The sequence below is a fragment of the Carica papaya genome, chromosome 6 (assembly GCF_054855325.1).
Source record: "Carica papaya isolate Zhongbai chromosome 6, ASM5485532v1, whole genome shotgun sequence".
Classification (NCBI taxonomy): Eukaryota; Viridiplantae; Streptophyta; class Magnoliopsida; order Brassicales; family Caricaceae; genus Carica; species Carica papaya.
Window position 1 is genome coordinate 28303387 of NC_142314.1, and position 9407 is coordinate 28312793.

Genomic DNA, 9407 nt, shown 5'->3' on the forward strand with positions numbered 1-9407 from the left:
AGCGCAACATGAATAAGGTTTTTGATAAAGTGAAATGAGACTTTTGAAGGCTATCTCAAAGCTCTCTTTGCTAAAGTTATTTAGCTATTATTACAATATTTCATGACACATTTTTATCAAATTATTTTTGAATGAGAATCTAATTCGAGAAAAAAGTGATCCTTATCTCTATACCTCTTTATCTTATGCATTGATGCCCTTTCTCACTTTATTACACAAGCTGAGCTATAGAACAAACTCACAAGCCTCAAAATTACACCCTTAGGCGCCTCACACAAATCTTATATGTGAATGATCTAATCATATTTGGAAATGCTAAAAAAGTCAATCTCAAAGTCTTTCCAGACATGTTTATACTTTATTTTTATTGATCTAGGTAAAACCTAAATTACTCTAAATCTTCCTCTTAATTCACTTTAAATACATCATCTCTCTCCAGTTACATTTAATTCATTTTTATAATGTTACTTTCTTATCCATTTCCCCAGTACATCGAGGTCTCGACCTTAGTTGTAAACATAGATAACTTTTTTTCTATTTTTCTTTGAAAAACTTAAATCTAAATTATTTGAATGAAAAAGTTTAACCTTATCTTATGTTGGTAGAGCTATTTTAGCTTAATTAGTTATTGCAAAATACTAACTATCTTATACCTCCCTTCTTCCTATCCTAAACCTCACCTATCAAATCATTGTGTTGGCTTGTCTTTTTTGATAGGATATCTTTGACACTAATAGCATGTGTATTCTTTAACCTTAACCGAAATCATGGGCTCAATTAATGGAAGACAAGTACCCCATATCTTTCCTACAAAGGAATCCCTTAAAACAAAGGATTCTCTATTGGGGAGAAACATCCTGTAAAGTATTTTTTAGTCTTATAAGTCTATAAATCTCTCAAACCATGTGATACCATCCATTATGGATGAACACATGGATCCTCCCTCTTCTAATATTCACTCAGCCACAACCTTTAAACAACCAACTCATCGAGTAAGAGCAATTTATTCGTCCCCTTACTCTTCAGAGAACTGTAACCTAATCTATCAATAATTCCCTACCATTATTGCCTCAACCATCAATCACCTAATTAACCATCCCTTAAATCCCCCTAACTCTACATATATGGAAATATAAACCCACCTTATATCTTCTCTTTACCACTCATTCAAGATATCCCTTTCAATATTCAACCTTCACCACATATAAGAATCTCTATGAATTTTTATTCTAGAAAACATTATGGAAATTACAATTTCTATTTAAATTGATTATAATGGTGGTGTCTTAAAACCAATTCCTACTAGGTATGACTATTAATCCTTCTATTATTACTAACTTTTTTTTTTGCAAGCTCTATGGCACGATTATAGACTCACATCAACACTTGATACTTGAATATCTTTTGGCTAAATTACTCTAGTTCGCATCCCCATATAGAATCCAAATCGCAAAACTACCATGCAAAATAGTCGACTAATGGGTTTTATTCCTACGCATATATCAACAAAGAAGTTAACCAAAACACAATTTTTGGAAACAAGTTTTTCTTGTTCCATTTATCAAGATTGATCCTCTCTATTATTAATGCAATCAATGTATGTAGATGACAAGAACTATTTAAAATCATACAGTATATAGACATTCTATAAGGAACTTATCTATACATGCATCATATTTCGAACATAGTCCATAATACAGATCATCTTAATCATTCACAAAAATGAGAAGAGCAATTCATTACTTTTATGACTAATAACAACACTAAGCATTTATTCCTGAGCATTATTTTTGACATGAAAGTTCATGTTAATGCTTGGATATGTGCCTCCCATCACACCCAGCTACTTGTTATGTTAGTTGAAGTATTTCTTTTTTCTTTTTATGTTTACCCTAATAAAAATTCTAAAACTTACAAGGATATTTATATGATAGACTTAAAGCAATTAATTTGACTTATCTTGACCAATGAATTGTTTTTATCTCCTAATCTTAGCCCAAAAAAGTTTAAATATTTTAACCAAAATTTTGTCAATTAATTCATGTGTTATTTGTGAGCAAAATGAATTCTCTTATCTCCCGATCTCTTGGGCTATTTCCCTTGCTTGCTCTATTGGCTATTTCTCTAGGGTGAAAGGGCCAACTACTTTCCTCTTTTATATAATACACTTGAAAATAGCAATATCATGTGAATACATGTCTAAGAAAAGATTGAAGTACTTATCTTAAAAAAAAATACAATTAATATATATGGGTAGGGCGTGGGTGATATATTTAAAGAAGATGAAAATGGAGAAGAAAAAAAAAAAGAACAGACGGCATTTGAAAAACGTGGGTCCCACTGTCGTTTTGATGTTTGTATTTTGGGAAGTACAAAAAGAGAGATGAGAATGAAAATCAATGCTCACACGAGAGAGATTATGACATGAAACAAAAGGGTAAGGGACCCACTTATATTTTGCTATCAATACGTGTGAGTGTGAGTGTGAGTGTGAGTGTGAGAGTGAGTGCGAGTGGGCCATCAAAATTAGCCTCACTGTCCCTCATATACATACATGTGTGTATATATATATATATACGCATATTCCATTCAAATATGTGTATATATATTTTGTATTTGTAATTTGTTGGGTATTAGTAATTTGGTGAACGAGTAAGATTCTTTTTCATATATTAATTTTTTTATTTTTATATCTATATATGTATTTTATTAATAAAATTATATAAATTACTTAACAATGAATTTAATGATTGTTAAAATATGATGAAGTTAACAAATTTTAAAACCTTGTTCTTATTGTTTAAAAATAAATTCTCAATTATTATATGAAAAAACTTTAGTAGCTTTAATTTCTTACTCTATAAGTGTTGTACATGCTTTTATTTATAAAATATATATGAGTTATATATTTATAAAATAATTTAAAATGTAAATAAATTAATTTTTTTAGAAAATATTAAAATTAACATTTTGTAATTTTATAATTTTATTATCATTTTTTACTACTATTTTTGTGATTGTTAGTAAATAAATAAAAGATATATAAATTTGAAAAATCAAAAAGTGCTTTCGTTAATCAGAACCTGAAATTTACTGTGAGTAGATTTTTATTAAGTTGAAATTTTTATTAAATTTGTTAATACTTCTCAAATAAACCACTTTACTTTTTGTCTTGGGATATTGGTCTAAATCATGGGGCATTCATTTAGGGTATGATGTTTTTTTTTTCCTCGCTATATGCATATTTTTTGGGGTGGAAAACGTAAGTCTAAAAACTAATCTTATTCGTAGGCCATTGAAAATATTAGCATACTAGTTAAGAATTTTTTTTATTATACCTATTATAATATATAGTTCAATTAGAGAAATAACTATATTTTCCATGCAATACTATGTTTAAAAATTTTTAAGGTTAACATATCTTTAAGAAATGATAAAAGAAAGTATTAAACCAGAAGGATAAGGATAAGGATGATCTAATCAGATAAAATGAAAAGAACACCAAGAAGACAATATAAAGACCTGAAACCTTAAAAAAAATGAATTTATAATTTAAATGCGGGAACGATTAATAGAGTTAGAGTTTATATTTTTTATACAATAATTTAAAATGTCCAATATGGTTACAGGAATGTCTCTATTAAAAGACAAACGATAATTAAGGAAATAAAAAGAAGAGCAAATAAATAAGTCTCTTAGGACAACCTTCACTAGCACTTGAAATGAGTTCGGGTAATGAACTAATCACAACCCTCTTACTGATCGGGATCTAGATTTTGATCTTTTTATCTGAAATGGTTAATAAAAGGAGGAGCTACACTAGCTCAGTAAGAATATTACACTAATCACAGATATAGAAAATTGAACATTGATAAAAATCATAAAACAACTAATAAAACCCTTAATTTGAGTAAATTCATTCAATATAAAGAAAACTGTTTATTTCGTACTTACCATAACGAGTTTTTTCAAAAACAACCTATGAAGACCCATATTCATACAACTTTTTTTTTTCACGCATAAGAGAACAATAGACGATAACTTTCTTTTCTTACCTGCTTATTGGTACCTCAGGGGGGATGTCCCCCTACTTGTGAATCCAATATCCAATTTAAAAAATTAACTGGTCGTCCCCATACCATGTCCGGTAATGAGTGTCAAATATTTCATCGCCTCGATACCCTGTATAACGCCCCACCGACTTAAAAGGAAATAAAATCATAAATTAAATGCAGAAGCAGAATAATAGAGTTAGGGTTTACATTTCTTACACAATAGTTTTAAATACCCAATAGGGTTATGAGAATGTTTCTTCTAAAAGAACAAACGAAAAGTAGACAACTGAGCATCTTAAGACAACCTTTACTAGTTTTTGAAGGAATTCAGGTGGTGAACTATTTATAACTCTTTTATTGATCGGGATCCGAATCTTAGTTCTCTTAATCTGGAATAGTTAATGAATGGGTGAACTATACTAAGCAGTAAGAATATCACACTACTCACCGATACAGCAACTGAAGGTTGGTAAAAATTATAAAAACAACCAATGTAGCTCTTAATTTAAGTAACTATCATAAGTAAAACTATTTATTACTTGCTTACCGTTGTGAGATTTCCAAAACCAATGTATAGAGACAATAGTTCAACAACATCATAATCTCATATTCAAGTAAGTAAGAATAATAATTTTTTTTTATTTACCTACTGGTATAAGAATAACAATTTTTTTTTTTATTTACCTACTGGTATTCATGGGAGTCTATAGAGATGTCTCACTACGCGTGAACCAACATCCAACTTTGTTAACTAACTGGCCGTCACCGTACTTTATCCAGTATGAGCGTAAAAAATACTATCCCTTAATACCTCGTCTAGTATAAGGGTGAAACGGGTTGTTCCTATACCTCGTTCGGTATGAGTGCCAAAAATATCAATCATCGATACTCCGTCCGGTATGAGAGTGAAACGGGTATTCTCCATACCTCGTCCGATATAAACGCAAAAAATACCAATTCTCGATATCACGTTCGGTACGAGGCGATGATCACGGTAGAGTTCCTATATACCCGACCCATTCACAAGCTCCCAGGATATCCAGTAAGGCTACCATTCATTCATTTACTTAACCAATCAATTTTTCGTTTATATTTAATTTTTAGTTTCACAATTTAACTGTAGATCAATGCAAGACAAATAATACATGCATCAAGAAAACACAACTGAATCATTTTACCAGTTTTAGTATATTACCATGCAATTAAAGCTGTAAAATCAAATAACTGGTTCTAACTCCATTAGTAACCTGTAATTAATTCTCAAAGTTTTTTAAATTATGAAAAATACCATATTATTGATAATTAAACTTCAATTTTATAACAAAAAATAAGGTAAGGGGTTCTTACCCAAATCGGTGTCCGAAATATCGAACTTTCAGTTGCACCTACTAGCAGTACCTGGGTTTTCTGAATTTTTCTACAGAGATTAAAACACGCTTCATCTACCTTAAAAATACCCAAAAAAAAACCCAAAATTAGTGTTAAAAACCTTTTCCGGCCAATTTTAAAATTCCAGCACGGTGGCATCGTCGTGCTCCGGCGACAGCACCATTGCCCGCGGCAGTGGTTTGCCTCGAACTAGCTGTTTTTGGCCAGTTTCGGCCGATTTTATATGCATCCCTGTGAGAAAACAAGTTAGGGGGCCTCAGTTAGTCGAAAAAAGTCAAAAAATAAAAAATTACCAGCGACAGAATTTTCTGGTACGGCGGCTCCGCTGACTCACCTTCGTGGCTAGGTGTTTTTCTTCGGTCAACCTGTAGAAAACAAAATGGTAAACACAATGGTAGAAAAATCGCATGAAACAGGAAATGGGGAGGGGTTCATCGGAGGTATTTTTTGTTTTACCCGCAGTTTCTGGCTCATCTGCTGTTCCTTTTGCTCCGATTTAACCATAAGAGTGTAAGAAATCAAATTCCAAGCGGATAGGAGAGTTTTAAACTTTTTTTACAGTTAGAGTTGGCTTCGGCACGACGGCGGTTGGCTCCCTTCTCCAGCGACTGGTTCTTCTTCTCCGGTCGGAGGCTAGCAGCTAAGGTTTGAGTTCGGTGTGATACGAGATATTTATACTGTCTCCCTTAAATCTGAAACGTTCATCACATTTGATCTCGACCGTTCGATCGAGTTTAAAGAAAAAATAAATATGAACCGTTCATCGCGATTTGATCTTGACCATACGATCACATTTAAAGATAAAACAAATCTGAGCCATTCATCGCATTTAATCGCGACCGTCCGATCGTGCCTGAAGAGGGAACGGATCTAGACCATCCACGCGTGTGGGAACGCATCCAAGCTGTTCGATCTCAGGCATGCGGATTGCTAACATGGCCTCCCGCGTGACACCGAGTCAGCATGTTTTGCCACACGATGCGCTCTGGTTCATCAGGGCTACTGACTGAACGGTCCTACATGGCACAACTTTTTTTAATTGTATTTTGACCCTCAGTTTTCAATTTTTCTTTTAAAAATACCCCCCGAACCCAAATTTTCACTCTTTTTTCTCAAAATTATTTTCAATTTCATTCTCTACCTATTTTTTCCTAATTTTACATTAAATAAGAATTTATAAATTTAAAAATTATATTTTTATATATTTGTTTTAATTTTAAACTTAATTCTGGACCAAATTTTAGACCCGGGTTGTAACGACCCCGGAATTTTAAAATGCAATATGTGTATTAAAAGGTCAAATGCGGAAGCGTAATAGAAATTTTGGTTAACATCCTTTACACTAAAACCAAAAATGTGCTCAAAGTATAAAAGAACAAACTAACTAAAAGAGAAACTCGAAAATAAAAGCTATAAATATAACTACGGAGTCTTCAGGCGTCCCCTTCGCCGTCTTCCTGCGGAACGGGCTCGGGAACAATGTCTTCCTGATCTGAAATGATTAAATAAGGAATGAGCTACACCAGCCCAGTAAAGACATCACACTGTCTCACCGTCACGGAGGTAAATGTGGGTAGAAAACACAAAAAGACCAATGGAGCATAATTTACAACAAATTCTTTTATCAATAATAAAATCCTTTACTATCCACTTACCTCGGTGAAATTCATAAAACAACATACGAAAGCAATAACATTATCATCATCATGAAATCATATGAACTGTATAACATAATACTTATCACGCCCTTTTGCAATTTCATCATTACACAACATATTTTTCCTCATTTACCAGCCTACTAGTATCTATGGGGATCCATAGGGGTCCCGCTACCCGTGAACCCTTAACACTTGTAATCAGATTCCAGGGCCGTCCCCATACCCCGTCCGGTATGGGCGCCAAAACACATAAGGTCTCCATACCCCGTCCGGTATGAGAGACCACAATCCCGGTAGGGTTCCCCACGGACTCGGTCCGTCCACTATCTCCCAGGATATCTAGTCGGGCTGACCACATTATACAATTATCAATTTATATAACCTTTTTCCTCAGTCAGCATCATCAAATCACCCACAAACAAGCAAACCAGTAATTTATGCCAAATAAGACAACATACAACATCGGGTCCTCAGTCATTCAACCCATAATCAATAAAACAGTGATATATGCACACGAAACTATGAAATAAAGACATTAGACCTCATACTGCATTTAAAACTGTAAAATAGAACAAACAACAATTGACCGACAAATACACCAGACTCGGGCTCCATTAGCGACCTTAAACAATTTCACACATCTATTGATTCATGAAATACCATTTTATCATTTATTAAACTTTAATACCGTGATAGGAAATAGGGTGAGGGGTCCTTACTTGTTTCGAGGTCCGAATACGGCTCTACAGTGCGCCTACATGCTGTCCTTAATTTTTTTTTAATTTTTTTCGGGGAACTGAAACGCACTAATGGTACTTGCACGTCTCCCAAAAAATCCCAAATTAGACCCAAGGCCCCTTTCGGCCAATATCGCAATTCCAGCACGGCAGCTCTGCCGTGCTCCGACGACGGCATGCGGCGGCGATTCGCCTTAGGTTGGCTATTTTCGGCCGTTTCCTGCCGAATTCGGCCACACTTGCATCGGTCCCTGCGATAAAACAACCCTAGGGCCCTCGGGGGGCCAAAAAATTACGAAAAACCGAAGCTTACCGGCGGCGGTGCTCTCGGGTGCGGCGGCTCTCCAGCAAGGTTCGTGTTTTGGTGATTTGGCTCCGATCAACCTGTAGAGAAAAGAATGGTGATCACGGTGATATAAAAATTGTATCAAACGGAGGCCGGGAAGGGTCTCATCGGAGGCAAAAACTGAGGAGGGGCGCGGCGGCGCCGCTGGTTTCGGCCGTTTGGCCGGGATTTTGGCTCCGATTTGGCCACAGGGGAACTCAGCATTGAAAAACAAGCCGGGAGTATGAAATTTACCTCGATCGGCGGTCGAAAAACTCCTCGGTGCGGTGGCAGGTGGTGGCGGCCGGCTCCTCCGGCGTCTGGTTCGTCTTCTCCGACGAGGGCAGGCGGCTAGGGTTTTTGTGGTCAGGTGTGGGGGTTTTATTTATACCCTTTTTTCTTTTGATCATAGCCGTCCATTTTGATTAAATCTAGGCCGTCCGTGCTTGATTGAATCTGGACCGTCCGTGCACGTGCATCTGGGCCGTCCGTGCGCGCGGGGACGCATCTGGGCTGTCCGATCGCGCGCACACAGACCGCCCACGTGGCCCGTCCCCGGGTTGACGTGGTCTTGCCACGCGGCAGGTCCTGGTTGGCCAAGACTGCTGACTGGGCCACTGACGTGGCGCAATTTTTCTAAATTGCGTTTTGACCCCCGGTTTCTGATTTTTTTTTTCAAAAATACCCCCAGAATCCTAATTTTCACCCCTTTTTCCCAAAATCAATTTCAATTAAATCCAAATAATATTTTTACCTAATTTTACAATTATTATTATTTTTATTTTTATTAAAATAAACTAAATAAAATAAATTAAAATAAAATTAATAATAATAATAATAAAATTTTAAAATTATTGAGCGTTACACAGGTACTACATCTCGTTCGATATGAGAGTGAATCATACCTCCCAAACTTTTTCGGTAAGGGACTTCCCAGCCTCGTTTGACTGAGGTAACATTTACGGTAGAGTTCCCTATGTACCGGACCCGTCTGCCCTTTTCCTGAATACTCAGTAAGTCTTTCACATAAAGATTTCTATCAATAAAATAACCAATCACGCACACCAATATCTTATATTATATTTACAGATCAATTAAACTATATTTATGCTGATGGTGTATAACCGAGTAAATAAGATAAATTGATAAAACTATAGAAAATATAATTTAAGAATATGCACCATATAAAACAAGCAAATAAGGCAATACAGAAAAATAAACAAGAAATCGGGACAATTGTGAA